Source organism: Monodon monoceros, unplaced genomic scaffold (genome assembly GCF_005190385.1).
Source record: "Monodon monoceros isolate NGI ecotype Baffin Bay Population unplaced genomic scaffold, NGI_Narwhal_1 Super_Scaffold_21, whole genome shotgun sequence".
NCBI classification, from domain to species: Eukaryota; Metazoa; Chordata; class Mammalia; order Artiodactyla; family Monodontidae; genus Monodon; species Monodon monoceros.
Window position 1 is genome coordinate 152,443,896 of NW_021703778.1, and position 20,724 is coordinate 152,464,619.

Below are 20,724 nucleotides of genomic sequence, written 5' to 3' on the forward strand. Positions count from 1 at the left end.
TTGAGGTGCTCCTATGTTGGGTGCATAAATATTTACAATTGTTATATCTTCTTCTTGGATCGATCCCTTGATCATTATGTAGTGTCCTTCTTTTGTCTGTTGAAATAGTCTTTATTTTAAAGTCTATTTTGTCTGATATGAGAATTTCTACTCCGGTTTTCTTCTCATTTCCATTTGCATGGAATATCTTTTTCCATCCCCTCCCTTTCAGTCGGTATGTGTCCCTGGGTCTGAAGTGGGTCTCTTGTAGACAGCATATATACGGGTCTTATTTTTGTATACATTCAGCCAGTCTGTGTCTTTTGGTGGGAGCATTTAATCCATTTACATTTAAGGTAATTATTGATATGTATGTTCCTATTCCCATTTTCTTAATTGTTTTCGGTTTGTTATTGTAGGTCTTTTCCTTCTCTTGTGTTTCTTGTCTAGAGAAGTTCCTTTAGCATTTGTTGTAAAGCTGGTCTGGTGGTGCTGAACTCTCTCAGCTTTTGCTTGTCCGTAAAGGTTTTAATTTCTCCATCAAATCTGAATGAGATCCTTGCTGGCTAGAGTAATCTTGGTTGTAGATTTTTCTCCTTCATCACGTTAAATATGTCCCTTCTGGCTTGCAGAGTTTCTGCTGAAAGATCAGCTGTTAACCTTATGGGGATTCCCTTGTGTGTTATTTGTTGTTTTTCCCTTGCTGCTTTTAATATGTTTTCTTTGTATTTAATTTTTGATAGTTTGATTAATATGTGTCTTGGCATATTTCTCCTTGGATTTATCCTGTATGGGACTCTCTGTGCTTCCTGGACTTGATTAACTATTTACTTTCCCATATTAGGGAAGTTTTCAACTATAATCTCTTCAAATATTTTCTCAGTCCCTTTCCTTTTCTCTTCTTCTTCTGGGACCCCTATAATTTGAATGTTGGTGCATTTAGTGTTGTCCCAGAGGTCTCTGAGACTGTCCTCAGTTCTTTTCATTCTTTTTTCTTTATTCTGCTCTGCAGTAGTTATTTCCACTATTTTATCTTCCAGGTCACTTATCTGTTCTTCTGGCTCAGTTATTCTGCTATTGATCCCTTCTAGAGTACTTTTAGTTTCATTTATTGCGTTGTTCATCATTGCTTGTTTCCTCTTTAGTTCTTCTAGGTCCTTATTCAATGTTTACTGCATTTTCTGTATTGAATTTCCAAGATTTTGGATCGTCTTTACTATCATTATTCTGAATTCTTTTTCAGGTAGACTGCCTATTTCCTCTTCATTTGTTAGGTCTGGTGGGTTTTTACCTTGCTTCTTCATCTGCTGTGTGTTTTTCTGTCTTTTCATTTTGCTTATCTTACTGTGTTTGGGATCTCCTTTTCACAGGCTGCCGGTTCAGAGTTCCCATTGTTTTTGGTGTCTTTCCCCAGTGGCTAAGGTTGGTTTAGTTGGTTGTGTAAGTTTCCTGGTGGAAGGGACTAGTGCCTGTGTTCTGGTGGATGAGGCTGGATCTTGTCTTTCTGGTGGGCACGTCCACGTCTTGTGGTGTGTTTTGGGGTGTCTGTGGCCTTATTATGATTTTAGGCAGCCTCTCTGCTAATGGATGGTGCTGTGTTCCTGTGTTTCTAGTTGTTTAGCATAGGGTGTCCAGCAGTGTAGCTTGCTGGTCGTTGAGTGAAGCTGGATCTTGGTGTTGAGATGGAGATCTCTGGGACATTTTTGCCATTTGATGTTACATGGAGCTGGGAGGTCTCTTGTGGACCAATGTCCTGAAGTTGGCTCTCCAACCTCAGAGGCACAGCACTGACTCCTGGCTGGAGCACCAAGAGCCTTTCATCCACACAGAAAAAGAGGAAAAGGGGAAAAGATAATCTATCTTGCTCCCAAAGTCCACCTCCTCAATTTTGGATGATTTGTTGTCTATTCAGGTATTCCACAGATGCAGGGTACATCAAGTTGCTTGTGGAGCTTTAATCCACTGCTTCTGAGGCTGCTGGGAGAAATTTCCCTTTCTCTTCTTTGTTCTCACAGCTCCTGGGGTTCCTGCGAGGTAGCAAAATTATCATCTTCCTCCTGTACTTCCTCTCTCCAGGTCCCAAAGTCACCTTCACATGGTCTGCTATTGTTGGAGGGTCTGCTGAAGAGGCGGGGGGTGGCTGTGGCTCACCACGTTGACCAGGACACTGGCAGCAGAAGTTCTGGAAGTACTTCTTGGCATAACCACTCCCAGAGTTCCTAAAAGTTTTTTTTTTTTTAATCTGCATCATTTGGCTTATTCCCTTTCAATTATGTTTTAGTATCTCATGTATTTAGAACAATTTCCTAAAAATCTTTTGTGGTTCAGAAAGAAACATAGAATATTAAGGCTGGGCTTACTCTTTATCTGGTGCTGTCCAAGAGAAATATAATGCAAACCACATGCATAAGTTAAAATTTTCTAGTTGTCACATTAAACCAAGTAAAGAGAAATAGGTGAAATTAGTGTCAATTGTATGTTTAATTAAATTAGTATGTTCAAAATTTATAATTTTAACATGTAGTCAGAATAAGATATTATAAATATTTTACTTTTTCTCTTATTAAGTCTTCAAAATCCAGTGTTCTGATCTGATCCACAGTTCATACCAGCTGCATTTCAAGGGCTTGGAAGTCACATGTGACTATGACAATTGTGTTGGGCATTACAGCTGTACTCTATGAAGGGAAGTTATGGCTACTGTACTGGGTTGAAAGAACCAATACTTCCTTCTTTCCACTATGCTCAACCCCCAACCCCCATGCCTTTGAACTTTTAATGAGAAAATGACTCTTCTACAACTATACAGCATGCTCATAGCTATGAGTAAAAATGATCCAACCCTGCTCCACCTAACCACACTTTTTAAAATGGTTAATAACTTTTCTTTCATTAGAAGTGAAATACATGTTTTCTGTAGACAAATTAGAAAGTACGGATTACAAAAAGAAAAATTTAAATATCTCTAATCCCACTCCCTGAGAACTTCTAATATTTTGTTGAACATCTATTTAGAAGTTTTTTTGTGCAATTGATGTAAAACAGTTTTATAATGCATGCACTCTTTTGTGACTGGATATTTTTTACCTAGTATTACCTTTTAAACGTTTCTCATGTTCTTTTTATGCAACTTCTAGATGAATTTTAATGGCAGAATAATATTTCATTTAGTACATGTACCATAATTTATTTAACCAATCCCTTGTGTTTGGACATTGCAACTATCTAACTATCAAATTTTTTGCTATCGCAAAGGAGTCCATTCTTTAGGTTTGTTTTGCTCATGTTTGGAGTGAGGGAGCAGGGAGCACTTTTACAGGTAATCCAAAAAATAGGAAGATAGTTGTAAATTGCAGCCAACTAAATAATAGTTTCCGGGTTTATCTGGATACTTTGAAATGTTCAGTTTAGCATGCATAAGGGATCCTCATGAAACTATCAGAAAAACCATACACGTGTCTAAAGATCAAATGCATTTTATTTATTTATTTATTTATTTATTGTTGAATGCATTTGAAATGCTTTTCAGGCTCATGTAAGAAAACAATAAAAATTAGTCTCTTCCTTTTTTCCAAGTAGGTATTCTGAAAGAAAATAGGTAAACACAATCTCTTTTATGTTATCATTTGTTTTTTGAGTCATCATCGCTGTTGCAATGAAAACATAAATCCAAACTCATTTCATTTTCTGAATTGTTAGGGAAGCTAGAAATCTAAAGCGTAATTTCATGAATGTAAAACATCTGCCTCAAGTGTCTCGTTTCCAGGGTGTGGGAAAAGGAAAGATTGTTCATTGAGTTCTCTCTTCATCTTACCCCCAAATTATTCAAAATTCACAGAGGCTATTTTTCACAAAGTCAGTTTTCCTTCCTAAGAGCAAGTAGAAACAGCCCACTGTTGCCATGAAGCCACTGCTCTTCCAGGTCTCTGCATGGAATGAAGTGGGTCTTCAAAGAAAGAAGATCTTATACTCAGCCAAGCAAGTTCCATGTTCGAATGCCTCAGATTACAATGTCTTACCTTACGTTCTCATGACAAGCAATTATTTCCATAGTGATCAGATTAAGAGGGATGACCCAGCCACAGGTCCACCCTGCACAGAATCACTATTAGCTCTATAACTATTTAAACTCCTGCAGAGTCTAGGTCAGAAGTCTAGATTGCCCTACCACTCAGGTAAGTTCCATCAAGGGGTCCCCTGGGTGTCTTTTCCTTTCAATAAATGACACTGAGAACCATCTTAGTCCTTTAATGAGGTTCTAGTTACATCTCAGCTCAGGAGAGAAGGGGTAAAAGCTTTCCTTCCCAGGAGACCTTGATCCTGGTACAGACTTTCTCATATCTTCTTCAGTGATCAGCCCTTCAAACAAAAAAAGTAATGGAAGAGAGAGCTTCATCAATCCCCCAAATGGGCTTCTCTTACCTTTCTCCCAGGATGGCTTCACCTCTGGCTTCAAAGGTCCTGGGTTCAAATCCTTGCCAATTCATTTGTTGTGTAACCTTGAGCAAGTCAATTAACCTTACTGAACCTCAGTTTCTCTACTTGTAAAATCACAGGGGTGTTGTAAGGCTTTATGTAACATAAAGCACTTAGCCCAGCAGCAGGCACCTAGTAAACTACAGTATTCGTTCCTGTATTACTTACCTATACATAACTAAGAAGGGAAATAGCAGACTGTGGTGCTCCATCCATATCAATTTAGATCCCTTTATTGTTTCAGTGGACCCCTTCCCCAACTTCTGTGTGGTTTTGCTTCTAGCAAATCATGCTTGCTCTTTAGAGGAATGCCTGGAGCTGATTTGAGGAGTTTATAATGGACTGAAGTAGGACTATGAAAGCCACACTCTTTCTTTGAGTGAGGACCGACTCTAAGGCATGATCTATACTCCAGAGCTCTCTGTGGGACCCTGCCGAGGCTGGGACTCTGCCTGAAATCACACCTTCACTCTCACACTCCACACACACACAGACACAGACACACACACACACACACACACACACACACACACACTTCTCAGTGTTTCCTGTCCTGCTTCCCTCTGTCCCTCTACAGTTTCCCCTAGGAATACTTCCCTAATAAATCACTTGCACACGAATCCTTGCCTCAGGGTCTGCTTCTGGGCAACATGGACTAAGACAGGAAAATCCAGTGATTCTTTCTAAAACAAGAAAAATCTATTCCAAGATATGTTGATGTCTTGACAATGTTAATAGCACCTGCTCTTGCACACACACAAATTCCAGTCTGCCTTAATGGGATATCAGATACAGTAGTAATACATAAAGCTTATCCCTAAGGTTGAAATAATAATGAAACCTTGTAAATTATTTCATGAGGGGAAAATTAGTGTTTGGCCATTTTGAGGCAACTCATTTTATCATCCAGTTGAAATGATTTCATAAAATGGCTATTAGAAAAGCTTACCCCAAGAGAGTCTCATGATATGGAGAACTGAGTGTTTGTAGCCTTATAAAAAAGTAATTGATTTTTAAACTGTGGTAAGAAAGCATCTTAATGTTATTTTTTAAATAAAATTGTTTGCAGTGAGGACAATATTTATTAGCTTGTGCCTCCCTCCTTCCCCACCAAGGAAAACTCCTTGTGAGCCATTTTCTTGTATGATTTGTGGAACAAAATCAGGAAAATGTGTGGAGTAAGATAGCATCTAAAAATGAGGCAGATAGGACTTCCCTCGTGGTCCAGTGGGTAAGACTCCACACTCCCAATGCAGGGGGCTCAGGTTTGATCCCTGGTCGGGGAACTAGATCCCACAAGCATGCCACAGCTAAGAGTCTGCATGCCACAACTAATAAGTCCGCATGCTGCAATGAAGATCCCCTGTGCCGCCACTAAGACCCAATACAGCCAAAATAAATTAATAAATTAATTTAAATAAAATAAAATAAAAATGAGGCCCAAATAACCAGTAAGGCTTGGTCACTTTGTATAACCCAATACTTTGGGGAAGGAATGAAGTAGAAAAAGGAAGGGAGGAAGAAACTTTGTACAGAATTTTGGAGGTTCATCAGGAGCGGGTTTGAAAGAAGGGAGAAGCAGAGGAAGGGCTTTTAAAGATGTGTTGTGAAGATTAAGAATGATTCCCCTTTGGAGATCAGCTCAGTGCTTTGTGACCACCTAGAGGGGTGGGACAGGGAGGCTGGGAGGGAGGGAGACGCAAGAGGGAAGAGATATGGGAACATATGTATATGTATAACTGATTCACTTTGTTGTAAAGCAGAAACTAACACACAATTGTAAAGCAATTATACTCCAATAAAGATGTTAAGAAAAAAAAAAAAAGAATGATTCCCCTTTGAACCCTCCTGCACTGTTGGTGGGAACGTAAATTGGTGCAGCCACTGTGGAGAACAGTATGGAGGTTCCTCAGAAAACTAAAAATAGAATTACCATATGATCCAGCAGTCCCACTCCTGGGCATATACATGGACAAAACTATAATTCAAAAAGATACTTGTACCCATATGCTCATAGCAACCCTATTCCCAATAGCCAAAACATGGAAACAACGTAAATGTTCATCAACGGATGAATGTATAAAGAAGATGTGGTACATATATACAATGGAATACTACTCAGCCATTAAAAAGAATGAAATAACACCATTTGCAGCAACATGGATGCAACTAGAGATTGTCATACGAAGTGAATTAAGTCAGAAGGAGAAAGACAAATACCATATGATATCACTTATATCTGGAATCTAAAATATGGCACAAATGAACCAATCTACAAAACAGAAACAGACTCACAAACACAGAGAACAGATTTGCAGTTGCCAAAGGAGGGAGAGGGATGGACTGGGAGTTTGGGGCTGGTAGATGCAAACTATTACATTTAGGATGGATAAACAACAAGGTCCTACTGTATAGCACAGGAAACTATATCCAATCTCTTGGGATAAACCATAATGGAAAAGAATATCAAAAAGAGAGTGTCTATATATATATATGTGTGTGTGTGTATCACTGAGTCAGTGTGGTGTACAGCAGAGATTGCCACAACGTTATAAATCAGCTATAGTTCAAATAAAAAAAAGAATGTTTCCCCTTTAACACTAACTAACTCCCACAAGTAGAGACAGGACTTCCTTTTACTGACTTAACAGTATTTCTTTGAAAGTGACATTGCAGTGAGCCTAGGTCACATGGGGCCTTGAGTTATTTCTGAACTAATTTCAACCTCTACCTTTCCCTATTCCCTAAATCAGAATCAATTTCAGTTTGAAAATGAGAGACCTCTGTTCTCTTCAAACCACTTCTTTATCCCTATAATTGGGAGGGCAAATATTATGATATAAGAAGTTAAATGCTTGTTAATTATAATACCTATTAATACCATTATAATCACAATCATTAAATTTTCATTTAACTTCAGTTAGGTTGTTTTACCTGGTGATCATTATAACCCTGTGGGTTAATGAGAAGAGACACTATTCTCCACACATGAAAAAAAATTGAGGCTCAGAGAGTTTAAAATTCACCTAAAGTCACAGAGACAGTTATTAGCAGAGTTGAGATTGGCCAGCCCAGTCAAAAGGCAGCTAAACTCTCTCCCCCATTGTACTGATGGAACACAGGTGGTAAAATAAACACTAACAATGCTACATGGAGAAGAATCATTTCTAGTTTGCCTCTTTACAGGTTATTAAACTCTGTTATTACCCAAGTTTTCAAGTAACTTTGCAACCAGGATAGAAATAATAGAGGGAAAGAGAACAGTGGACATGAAGCTTAACTTCTGTCATTCCGCAGGTGCTTATTAAATCAATCCTATTACATTTATCTCAGCTTGGTGAGGTTTATTATGATAAGATGTGGCTACTCTTAGCAATATGTGATATATGTAAAATTCATAGCACAATATTTGACTGGGTATTTTAGTTATTATTGCATAAAAAATTAGAGGTTTAAAACAACCATTTTATTATATCTAAATTATAATCAGGAATTATATAACCTAAATTATAATCAGGGTAGGATAAGATATAGCTGAATCATTCTCATGGCATCATCAGAGTTCACTTAATGGTATTCACGTGTGTCACTGGAAAGCCCAAGGTGTGTTCCTTCACATGTCTGCTGCTTCGTGGGGATGGCTGAATGCTGGTCTCAGGTGGGACTGTGACTGGAGCTCCTACACTCTTCATTTCAGGGTAGTCAGACTTCTTTCATGACAGTTCAGGGCCCTCTAGGAGAATATTCAAAGACACCCATGCAGAAGCTTCAAGACATCTTCTAATCTAACCACAAAATGCAAGAACACTACTTCTACCACATTCTTTGGTCAAGCAACCAAGGCTAGCCCAAATTCAAGGGGAGGAAAATTTGTGGCCATCTTTTTACTACCACAGTGGACATCAGTAAATCTTTTTTTCCCTTAAGTAACAGTTTCCGTGTTATCTTATCTCTCTAAGCAATAGGAATTTTTTTTTTAAAAAAAAAGGACAGGAGGGGCTTCCCTGGTGGCTCAGTGGTTGAGAGTCTGCCTGCCGATGCAGGGGACACGGGTTCGTGCCCTGGTCCGGGAAGATCCCACATGCCACGGAGCAGCTGGGCCTGTGAGCCATGGCCGCCGAGCCTGCGCGTCCGGAGCCTGCGCTCAGCAACGGGAGAGGCCACAACAGTGAGAGGCCCGCGTACTGAAAAAAAAAAAAAAAAAAAAAAAAAAAAAAAGTTTAAAAAAAAGGACAGGAAAAATCCATAAAAAAGAGAAAATCAGTTGATAACAACAGACCCATAATGACAGAGATGATGGAATTAACAGACAATGACACAAATTTTCTGTTATAAGTCTTCTAAAGAAACTCAAGAAAAGAAAACATGACCATAATGAGGAGAGAAATGGAAGATATGGAGAAGACCCAAATGGAATTCTATGGTTAAAAATACATAAAATGAAAAATTAACTGGATGGGCTTAATAGCATTAAACACTACAAAGTGAAAAATATTAAGACTTTGAAGACTTAGCAATAGAAAATACCCAAAACTGAGTACAGAGGGGAAAAAAGATATTTAAAAAAATGAAGAGTGCATCAATGACCTATATGACAAAGCAAGTCTTTAATACACATGTAATTGGAGTTCCAAAAGGAGATGAGAGAGAAAGGGAACAAAAGAAAATTTTGAGGCAGTAATGACCCAAACTTTTCCAAATCTGATAAAAACTCTACGCCCACAAGTCCAAGAAGCTCTAATGAAGCAGAAGAAGAATAAACAGAAAGAAAGCTACACCAGGGCACATCATCGAATTGCTGAAAATCAGTGATAAAGACAATATCTTAAAAACAGCCATAGAAAAAAATAAATACACAGAGTTCTTGTCAGAAACTCCACAGATTGGAATGCAACAGAATGACATCTTTAAGTACTGAAAGAAAGAAAAAGCTGTTAACCTATAATTTTATGCCCAGTGAAAATATCTTTCCATATTGAAAGCAAAATAAAGACTTTTTCTGATAAACAAAAGTTGAGTAAAGTCATTGCTAGCAGACCTGCACTAACAACAACAAGAAGAATAACATGTTAAAGGAAGTTCTTTAGGCAGGAAAAAAACAATACCAAATGGAAATTTGGATCTACATAAATGTATGAAGAGCAGCAGGAGTGGTAGGGAGGAAGACTGTGGTTTGAAATCAGTGTATAACACTTAAGACGCAAGCACAGAAAAGAAAATTAACTCATTCAAAAATATTAACACCTGAAATGCAAATTAGGAATGAGAAGAACTTGCTTTTTGATCATTTGTTAAATAAAATTATTTTTCTTCTCCCTAACAACAACAGCAACAACAAAAACATACACACACACAGACACACATACACACACATCTCCTTCAAAAATATTTGACCCTGGTATTTAACATTTCTGAATAGAATATATATATGATAAATCTATGCATACTAACTCTTTGATGTTTCACTCTTTGTCCTGACTGGTTTGAAAGTTTCCTAAGCCAATAGACTTTTATCCCTGGATAAAATTCACTGACAGTACTTTGAAATTTTAATGAGAGATGATGAACTTAATGAACTGTCAATTTGCACATGACTACGAGAAAAAAATGTTAATGTTACCCTCCGCCAAAGCCTGCATTGCCATTTTTAAGGAAAGCTACTTTCCGAACACTGGACAGATGGGAAGTGTTCACCAAGTGCTTTTTTTTTTTTTTTTTTTTTTTTGCGGTATGCGGGCCTCTCACTGTTGTGGCCTCTCCCGCCGCAGAGCACAGGCTCCGGACGCACAGACTCAGCGGCCATGGCCCACGGGCCCAGCTGCTCCGCGGCACGTGGGATCCTCGCGGACCGGGGCACGAACCCGTGTCCCCTGCATCGGCAGGCGGACTCTCAACCACTGTGCCACCAGGGAAGCCCTCACCAAGTGCTTTTATCTGGAGTACAAACTGGAGGCCAGCTATGTTTATGGGCATCATTTTATATAAGACCTCATGCATTATAATTCCTGACATTCATTCAGTATTGTGTGATATATAATTCACTTTTCATTTCTCCTCATAATAACTAAGTGAGAAGAGTGGATAATATCATCACCCTTCTTTGGTTAAGGTTCAAAAAGCCTTGACTCCCAGTCCATCACCCTGCTTCTTTCACTGACACTTTTAATCCTTCAGATTCTGTTATAAATTATAGCCTTCTGGTTTCAGCTTAAATCAGTTCTTTGGAGAAGACTTCTTATGCACTTGCACAGATCTGGGCTCTTCCTTCATAGCATTAACACAATGATAATAATATAGTAAATATATTAAATAGCTTTTTTAATGTCTAGCTCCTCCACTGGTCTCAGCTTCATGAAGGCAGGATGTCCATCTGAGTTGTTTATCATTGCATTCCCCTCACCATGCGTGGTGCCTGGAACATGGTAAACGCTCAACATATGTGTAGTACTAAATATGTGTTGATTCCTGAAGTGCCTCTGGGTCACACCTTCACAACAAAGGAAAGAACCTATGGTTATGTCGTTTCAGAACACCATATGTATGTATACTTTATAGTGGAAGGCTTGCAGGACTGCTATTACTTTATTATATGAACTTAAGTCACTCAACCTTTCCTCATATTATTCATCCATAAAATAACAAGGTTTAGACAAATATATAGGTTTTAAACAGTGCTCCTCAAAGCCTAAAATGCTCCATGAGGGTTGAGGAAATGTTAAAGGGAACCGTTTACATTTTTTCTTTTATTTACATACCAAGTAAGACTACCATACAAAGTAAACAGTAGTCCAAGGCTCTGTAATAAAATATTCCCAATAATATTGAGGCTGCACTGTAATGCTCCCTCGTAAATTAGAAACAAATGAAATAGAGGAAATTTTTAAAGTAACACATAATGGATCATAATAGAGATATATAAAGTCTCTTAAAGGAAATACAACAACCTCACGCAATCTAGTTGAAGAGAATATCCATCTGGCAGAGAATTGATCAGCCATAAACGCAGAGAGAAAGTGGAGCCACACACGAGAATTGTGGAAGCTCCTGTCTAGTCAATGTCCAAGACAAATGAAACTTAGACCAGTGAATGCAAAGTGCTGTGATCCCACAGGCAAGGTCATTCCTTGTAAGAAGTGGTGATGTTAGGCTCTCTTAGCCTGAGAGCATTAAAAAAATGAGTTCATCTCCTTCTTTTGATGGATTTCATGCTCTACAAGCAATCTTCTGAATCTGTCTTGGTTCCCTACAATAGTCTGCTCACAAGAAAACATGGGCTTGGCATCATGACTACTCTGGTCCATGTGACAGTTGTATTTCTCATCATCGATTAATAAATTGGCAAACAGATTTGTATGTTTTTATTTCTTTAAAAAAACAATTCATCTAGTGTTCAACCACTATGTGCCAGACATTGTTCTAGGTGCTTCTAACAATAATTTGTTAAATCTTCATGGCAATCCTATGAGGTAGGTATTATTATTATCATCTACATTTCATACGTTGCAGAACAGCAGTAGTGTATACTGAAGAATCTGATGTCTTTTTGCCTGTGATTAAAACCCTGCTCTCCTACTGAACAGCTGTGTGGCTTTTAGCAAGTTATTTAACCTTCCTGTATCTCAGATCATCATCTGTAAAATGGGGATAATAATATTACATAACTCTCACGGCTGTTATGATGGTGAAGTAATAAATGTAATGTACTTTCATAGTGCCTGGCTCAGAGCTATGTAGATATTTATCATTTTCAATTTACATCCTTGTTGTACTAGTCTGGATTTTCCAAAGAAACAGAATACACACATATATATTCTATATACAGAGACATAGGCAGAGGGAGAAGGATTTTTTACAATAAGGCATTGGCTCACATGGTAATGGAGGCTGAGAAGTCTGAGACCTGCAGTTGGAAAGCTGGAAACACAGGAGAGCTGGCAGTATATTTCCAGTCTGAGTCCAAAGACCTGAGAATCAGGAGAGACTCTATGTAAGTTCCAGTTAAGTCCGAGTCCAAAGGCAGGAAAAGACCAGTGTCCCAGCTGGAAGATAGGCAGGAAGAGAGAAAGAATTTTCTCTCTTATACAGCCTTTTTTTTTCTATTCAAGCCTTCAATGAATTGGATGAGATCCATCCACAATGGGGAGGGAAATCTACTTTACTCAGCCTACTCATTCAAATGTTTACCTCATCCAGAAATACCCTCACAGACACAACCAGAATAATGTTTAACCAAATATCTGGGCACTCTATGGCCCTGTCAAGTTGACACACAAAATTAACCTTCACACTTGGGTTTACAAATATACTTTTTTACATGACTGTGCATATCTCCAAATCCTTTAGCAGTTAAAAATGCCAATCATGTGGTATTGGTAAATACCAATTGGTATTTACATACACATCTACCAGTCTGGCTAAAATTTAAGACAGATAATACCAGGTGTTGGTGAGGATGCAGAGTTAACTGGAACTCCCATCCATCACTGGTAAGAGGGAACATGGTACAGTCACTTTGGAAACCAGCAGTTTTTGTTATAATTAAGTATATATTTACCTATGATTCATAAATCCCACTCCTAGGTATTTACCTAAGAGCAATGATTGTATATGCCCATAAAAAATTTGCACACGGATGTTCATAGAAGCTTTAAACATAATAGCCCCAACTGGAAAAATATCAATTAGAGAATGAATAAACGAATGATGTGTATTCATAGTTAGCAATAAAAAAGAATGACTGATACAGGCAACAACATGGACGAATCTCAAAACCATTATGTTGAACAAAAGAAGCCAGACAGAAAAGGGTGGCTAATGTATGATTACATTTATGTGAAGTTAACAAAAAGAGCAATCTGAGAGGGACGGGGTTACTGACTGGAAAGGGGCACAAGGGAACTTTCTCAGATGATGGAGATACTCTATATTTTGATCTAGGTCCTCGTCACATGGATGTATGTGTTCATATATGTAAAGTATAAGTATACCTACCTATACTGGATGAAATAAAAATTCATATTTTAAGGCAAGACAAGAAAAATTTAAACATAAAATTTTTCTCTGCCCTTTGGCCTCCTCCCTCCCCTCTAGTGCACATTGTGTGTCTACATTATATGTTAACCAGACCTCCCCAACAGCAGAAATAACTGCTCAACCCTAAAGATCAATTTTCTCCTTCTGGCGCCAGCCATGTAACTCCTCGGAACATAACATTCCTTTCTCAATCCTAGAAGGAGTCACAGTGACTCACTACTCCCCTGTATGTGCAGACATCTCTGGTGAACTGTATGTACATTGCCAGTGTATCATTTCCCTTAAAGATAGCGATTGGTGTGGAACAGACTATTCACACGACCTGGGGAGATACTGGCCCACACCCTGTGGAAGTTGTTAGCTTAAATACTTAACTGATGACCTACCAATATTACTAGTCATATTACTTGTATTCTGCCTAATTGTACAAGATTATTGTTTCTCATATTACCAGATGTGTGACTGAGACTCAGATAAAATTAATGATGATTAGGCACCTTGAAACCTAATTGATCAAGTTTATAATTCTATAAGATCAGTTGCTGTAATAGTGTAACTCTAATTATGAGAAGAAGCAACAAGAGGGAACCATTTCCTGGACCCCGACAGACAGGTAGTCCAGAGGATTTTGGCTACTGTTAACAGGGCCTACTTCAGTAACAGCACACTGAATGGCCTATCAACGAAATCCTCACCTGACCTGGGGATGAGCATTCCTAGCACCATGGGACAAATTGCTCATGAAATGTCTCCCAAACCTTGGTTGAAATTAAGACCGAAAGGGAAGGGATTATAAAATATAGAATGTTGGGCTTCCCTGGTGGCGCAGTGGTTGAAAGTCCGCCTGCCGATGCAGGGGACACGGGTTCGTGCCCCGGTCCATGAGGATCCCACATGCCGCGGAGCGGCTGGGCCCGTGAGCCATGGCCGCTGAGCCTGTGCGTCCGGAGCCTGTGCTCCGCAACGGGAGAGGCCACAACAGTGAGAGGCCCGCGTACTGCAAAAAAAAAAATAATAAAAATAAAGAAAGAAAGAATGTTGTCCACTATCCAGGTCTACACATTAGCCATTGCAGTCGCTGACCTGCAATACACCTTGAAAGGAATTCATGGCGAAGATCAGGAAGAGGCACTCTGTGCTTTGGGAAAACTGGCAGAACAGACCTTCAGATAGATATTTTCAGGGGAAATTTTTTATAAACCTAGATTCTTGCATCTTCCCATACTTAGAAAAGCACTAAACCATTAACTAAGACGTCTGTTCCTTGTGACTAGCAGCAAATTTCTACTGAGATGTGTGTTTGATTGTATATACCCCATTCACCAAAATCCAATGTATACTGGCCTTCCCCTTTACCTCTTCAGAGCAGTTCTCAAAGCTCTCTGAGAGACTGTGTCCTGGGTTATAAATCTTAGACTGGCTCAAATAAAAATTTCCATTTCATTCTTAGACTGACTATTGATTAATTTTTTCATTGACACACTGGTATACCCTTAAGTAGCTAAGTAGACATTTAAGATTTGTGCATCTTACTGGACACAAATTATACTTGTGAAAAAATTTCAATACAATAAGTATCCCAAATGAAATAAAACTAAATTAAATATGTATTTTTCAATCTGGAAACCAAGCATCATAAATAGAAAACTCTCTCCCAGATGACGTAAGCTGGACAATTTCCATAAGCCAGATCTGTCAGGCCATTGCTTGGGTTTCTAAGTCTCGGATCACAAAAATTAAAGCCCAAACGGAAACTGTCTGTCCCAAAATGATGACTCATAGGCGCCTCTGGAATCTGGGTATTGCAGTTTCACACCTTGTGCTGCAGGCATCACCTGGTATTTTTGTACTGTTTGTAAATAATTCAGCAGCAGCCCTGACTGAAATCCCACCCTACCACCAAAAACAGAAAACACAACTCAGTACAGATTAAAATCTGTTCATACTTAAACATACGGCCTATATGTAAAGAGTGCCAACTATTTGGCTGTGTGATTCTTCTGGGCCTACATCCCTGATATTAATCCCTGTGCTTGCTGCACTGTCTCACAACTCACCACAGTTAGAAAAAAAAAAAAATTTGCACAGTGGTAAAACAAATTCACCAATGAGAATTTTTTTCTCAGCCAAGTAGAAACAATGGGAAAACGATAAATGTCATATTTAATATTGTCCGGTTTATAGTGTACAACTTCACAATATATAAGTATCTGGATTATTTGCACCAATTCTCTCTTCTTCTACTGCCAGTACTTTCCAGTACTTTTTATGGTCACACTTGGCACATCTAAATGAATTATCAGTTGATTGATACAGGTATTTAATAAAAAGTAGCTTTTACAGATCTGCTAGTCAACACAGTGCCTGTAGTTAACAATGATGTATTGTTCACTAAAGATTTGTTTAGCAGGTAGATCTCATGTTAAATGTTCTTAACACACACGCGAAAACCAAGAAAAAACAAAGGAAAGGGGACACAGGAAACTTTTGGAGGCGATAGATATGTCTATTACCTTTATTGTGGTTTCATGGGTGCATGAAACCCATATGGGTGCATATGGCCAAACTCATCAAATTGTATACATTATTATGTATAGTTTTTTGTATGTCAATTAACCTCCACAAAGCTGTTAAAAATAGAATTAATGTAATTCTGAATAAAAAATACTTTCTCCTAAAATTTTTTTTAACTAAAAAAATAAATAAAAAGGAGCCCTTGAAATGCAGATGACAAGGGAATTCCCTGGCGGTCCAGTAGTTAGGATGCCAAAAAAAAAAAAAAACACCAGAAAGAAATGCCGATGACAATATTAAACAAACAAGCTTGGTGCAGAATCACAAAATATTCTCAGCCTGGGCTTCCTTGGTGGCACAGTGGCTAAGAATCTACCTGCCAACGCAGGAGACACGGGTTCAAGCCCTGGTCCAGGAAGATTCCACATGCCCTGGAGCAGCTAAGCCCGTGCGCCACAGCTACTGAGCCTGTGCTCTAGAGCCCACGAGCCACAAGAGAAGCCACTGCAGTGAGAAGCCTGTGCACCGCAACGAAAAGTAGCCCACGCTCACAGCAACTAGAGAAAAGCCCGCACACAGGAATGAGGACCCAACGCAGCCAAAAATAAATAAATAAATAAATAAATTTATAAAAAAATAAAATATTCTCAGCCTGATTGCCAAGAGACCAAAACTGTGACACGCAGGTGGAAAGTTTGGTGTTTCTGGACCACACAAGCTCAGCCATGGCAAAGAAGATCAGCAGGGATTCTCAACTCATGAGATTCAGTCTGGCTCATCTGCTCATACTCCACATTCTTTATCAAGTAAAGGCTGTAATGGGAAACCTGAAGCATTGCTTAATTAAAACCTCACCCACATGTACACACTGACACAAAAACTATGTATTATGAGTCCAGAAACCTTGTAAAATACAAGACGCTGGAATGTTGATTGGATTTACGTGTTGATAAAATTTCAGTGAAATGAGCCTACTATCATGCAAGATTACCGTGAAAAATTTAATTGCGCTAACTGTTCTTTTTGGAACATAGAGAGCTATCTGCTCTCTTTAGTAGCATTAATCAGATTTCCCTCTTCCATCGCTACTGCAAGAACAAAGACGGTACTTAAAACTGGATCCTATTCGGCAAAATCTGTAAGTCAATCAGTGGCATCTCACATGCATTTCGATTTCTGCACTGCAGCTTCCAAATGCAGATATTTGAGAAATATAAATCTTGCCTGCTCAAAGCCCAGAGGAAACATTTGACTCTAAGTCGTATTCTCACTGATACTTCTTGGTTAAATAAGTCTTAGAAAAACAAATTAAATTACATCCGCAGCTTAAATATTTATTCTCTCTTGTAATTTCCATATCTTAAAGCCAACCTGTTTAACTATTAAATGTACATAGTCCACTTAGGATACAAAACTATAGCTGTAAACTTTTTTCCCCAATGACTTATATGCGATGCCTTAGTCATTAATAGTAAATACCGATACTATTTGTATAAAGTAAGCCGTCTGAGTTTTTTCATTCTATTTTAGAGAGAATAATCATTGCCTTCTTATTTTGAACCATCAAAAAAAAAAAAAAAGCAGAGTCTCTTCTGTACCTGGTGTATTTTCATACGAAATAAACACTGTTTTGATGCTAATCCTTTGGATAATAGTATAACACCTTGAAGCTTTTCTAATGTTTTTATCAAAAGGATATACTCTTAGATATGTATTTTTATCCTCCAAAAATATTCAAAATGTATTCTGAAAGTAAAATAAAATATTTTGGCCAAATAATTACAATCATTTGCTTTCTTTCCTCTCCCATCTGCTTTTAAAGCAGTAATCACGGGCTTCCCTGGTGGCGCAGTGGTTGAGAGTCCGCCTGCCGATGCAGGGGACATGGGTTCGTGCCCCGGTCCGCGAAGATCCCACATGCCGCAGAATAGCTGGGCCCGTGAGCCATGGCCGCTGAGCCTGCGCTCCGCAACGGGAGAGACCACAACAGTGAGAGGCCCGCGTAAAGCAAAAAAAAAAAAAGCAGTAATCACATGTCACAAAATTCTTTGAATAAAGTTCTGCTTTTGAAAATATAGACAATGGAAAGAATATTGTGCATATTGTATCATTAGTAAGACAGCTGTACTGAGATACGTAATTCTTATCAGTGCATTTATATGGGTGGCTTTCTTTGATGAGAAATCTGGCTGAGAAGAATATCTTGTTTGTGCAATCAAGCAAAATGTTAGCATTTCAAAAATGATTGTCTTTTAAAACGTTCTGCATGTAGGTGAGGGAAAAAAAATATTTCCCTTCTACTCCTCTAGGTTCTCAGCTAGGACTCTGTAACCAAACACAGAGTGGCAAGAGAAAAGCATACAAATATATTTAATGCAAGTTTTACTTGACATGGGAGCCTTTATGAAGAAATGAAGACTTGAAGAAGTGATTAAACTTGAGCATTCTTATGCTAGGTTTAATGAAGATAGGAAAGTGGTGGGAAAATGTGATAGTACAAAGGGGTATGAGCTGAGAATAGTAAACTAGGGGAAACTTGCAAGGTCTGTTCATTCAGAATCCCCTCGGCATCCCTCTGTCTTCTGTGATAAGGCTGCTCCTTTCCTCCGGGGAGGGCACCTCTCACACTCTGAAGGGCTTGCTTCAGAGTGTGAAGGGGAGTCAGAGAATCCTTCCTACACCTCTGCTTCTCAGATTCCTCCAGCTTAAAGTATTCAGTATGCCAACACAATATGTTTTGGGACAGTGTGTCCTGAACTCCATCAACTACAACTAACTCAGTAGTAGGTAAAAGATCTTTGTTCTGACTTAAAGTGTGTATGTGTTTACGTGTGTGAAAGAGAAAGAGAGAATCCAAGAAACGTGTATTACAAATTTCAGAAATTCATATATTGGAAAATGATATAAACATTATTTGAAACTTTAACCAAAGGCTATTAAATTGCATTTAGATGTTATTTCTGTTCCAAGTCAAAATTCTCTGAAACCATTGTTACTCTAATTTTCTTTTAAATTAAGTATAGTTTCTTTACTTTTAAAGACAGAATAAACCCCCAAATTTTTAGCCAATGAAAGTTACAAATTAAGTCCGCATTACCTACAAGCAGCGTGCAAAATCTTAGATAAATATGCCCTCAATATCCATGCCTTAGGACATGCTCTATAAGTAAGACTATCTGTGAGCTTAAGTAAGTCTCTTCGGGTGATACCCAACAGGTGTGTACCTTATCCTTTGTTTTTCTTAGGCATGGCCCAATTTTACTGGGAGATTTTAGTCCCAACGACTTGTTATTCTCATTTCTTTTTAACTTCAGAAACTTGGATCTGGACCAACAGGCTTTTAATCAATCCAATTAAGGGAATGTAAGTGGGAGACCTGTGAGGGAGTACAGGTAATCTATGGGACCTGAACTTCTGGAATCGTATGAAGGCATATTGCACTTTATGCTGAATCACCAGTGTTGCAAAGGGCTGACAATCTACCCTTTTATCATTCAGGTTGCCTCCCTCTGCCCCCTTTTATAAATTAATTTGGTTTTACTGAGGCTTTGATTAGGTAAGTTACAGATGTATTTCTTGATAGACAGACATGATGTACTGGGTAAAAGGAATGGCTATAAATAGGTCTTAGTAACGTGGTGATAAGATGTCAGGGGAGGGGAAGTGTTCTATATTCCTGTGATTAGTTATTTTAGTGAGCCTATGCCTCTGGACTGTGAACTTCACAAGTGTTTCTCAGTTTTTTTCTCTCCCCCCTAGGTAGGACAGAATGGCTAGAGAGAGCTGGAGTTGTGTATTTCCCTTCCACAGGGTCTGGATAACTAGTTTCCCCTGAGGGTAGGCCTTGTTAAAAAGAACAGAGTGCTCTGATGTACAGTTGGCCCTTGAACAACATGGCTTTGAACTGCATGGGTCCACTCATTCGTGGATTTTCTTCAGTAGTAAATCTACAACACTACTTGATCCAGCAGTGGTTGGTTGAATCTGCAGATGCAGAACTGCAGATACTGAAGGCCAACTATAAAGTTATACGTGGATTTCTGACTGTGTGGGCATTGGTGCCCCTAACTAACCCCTCCATTGTTAAAGGGTCAACTGTATTTCCAGATGGTTCCTTTTCCCCTCCCTGTGACAGAAGCACAAAGGGATTTTTCCCTAGTGTTTACTCTTAGAACCTTGTGGAACTCCTGGAGGTAAATCTCACAAAATTGTGGAGGTCTGCCTGTGACTAGGTTCTCCTAGAATTTCCAACTCTCAGAGTTGTCTGCACTGCACCTCTGGCAATTGGTCAATCACAGCTCAGGTTTTCCTACCCTACCCTGGCACTGATTCCCCCTTATAGTTTTTGCTCATGAGTCTCTGCTCTGGGAAGTAGGGACTCCTTGTATTTACCTGTCTCTCCAGTCCTGGGGACAGTGGTTTGCCCTATGTCTTCCCCTGTCCCACAGATCCAAGAAGAGCTGTTGATTTTTCAGTCTGTTCAACTTTTTGCTTACTGTTAGGAGGGAGGGGTGACTTCCAGGCTCCAGTCATGCAGAACCAGAAACGAGAAATTCTAAATATATTTCAATCACTGCAAAAATTAGTAGTTCAAAGAGTACATAGATCAAGGAAATAGATTACTGAGAAAAAACCCTGCAGCCTAGAAGGAAAAATACACAATCTCAGTATGATGTCTTTTAAAAAGGTAGCAAATGAACAAAGTGTAATTACCAACATTTA

At 38.8% G+C, this 20,724-nt stretch overlaps 1 protein-coding gene across 4 annotated transcripts in view; it reads left to right on the forward strand.

The window, feature by feature from the left end:
- Nucleotides 1–20,724, forward strand: part of TSHR (thyroid stimulating hormone receptor) — a 165,424-nt gene that overhangs the window by 69,315 nt on the left and 75,385 nt on the right. The window lies entirely within an intron of this gene.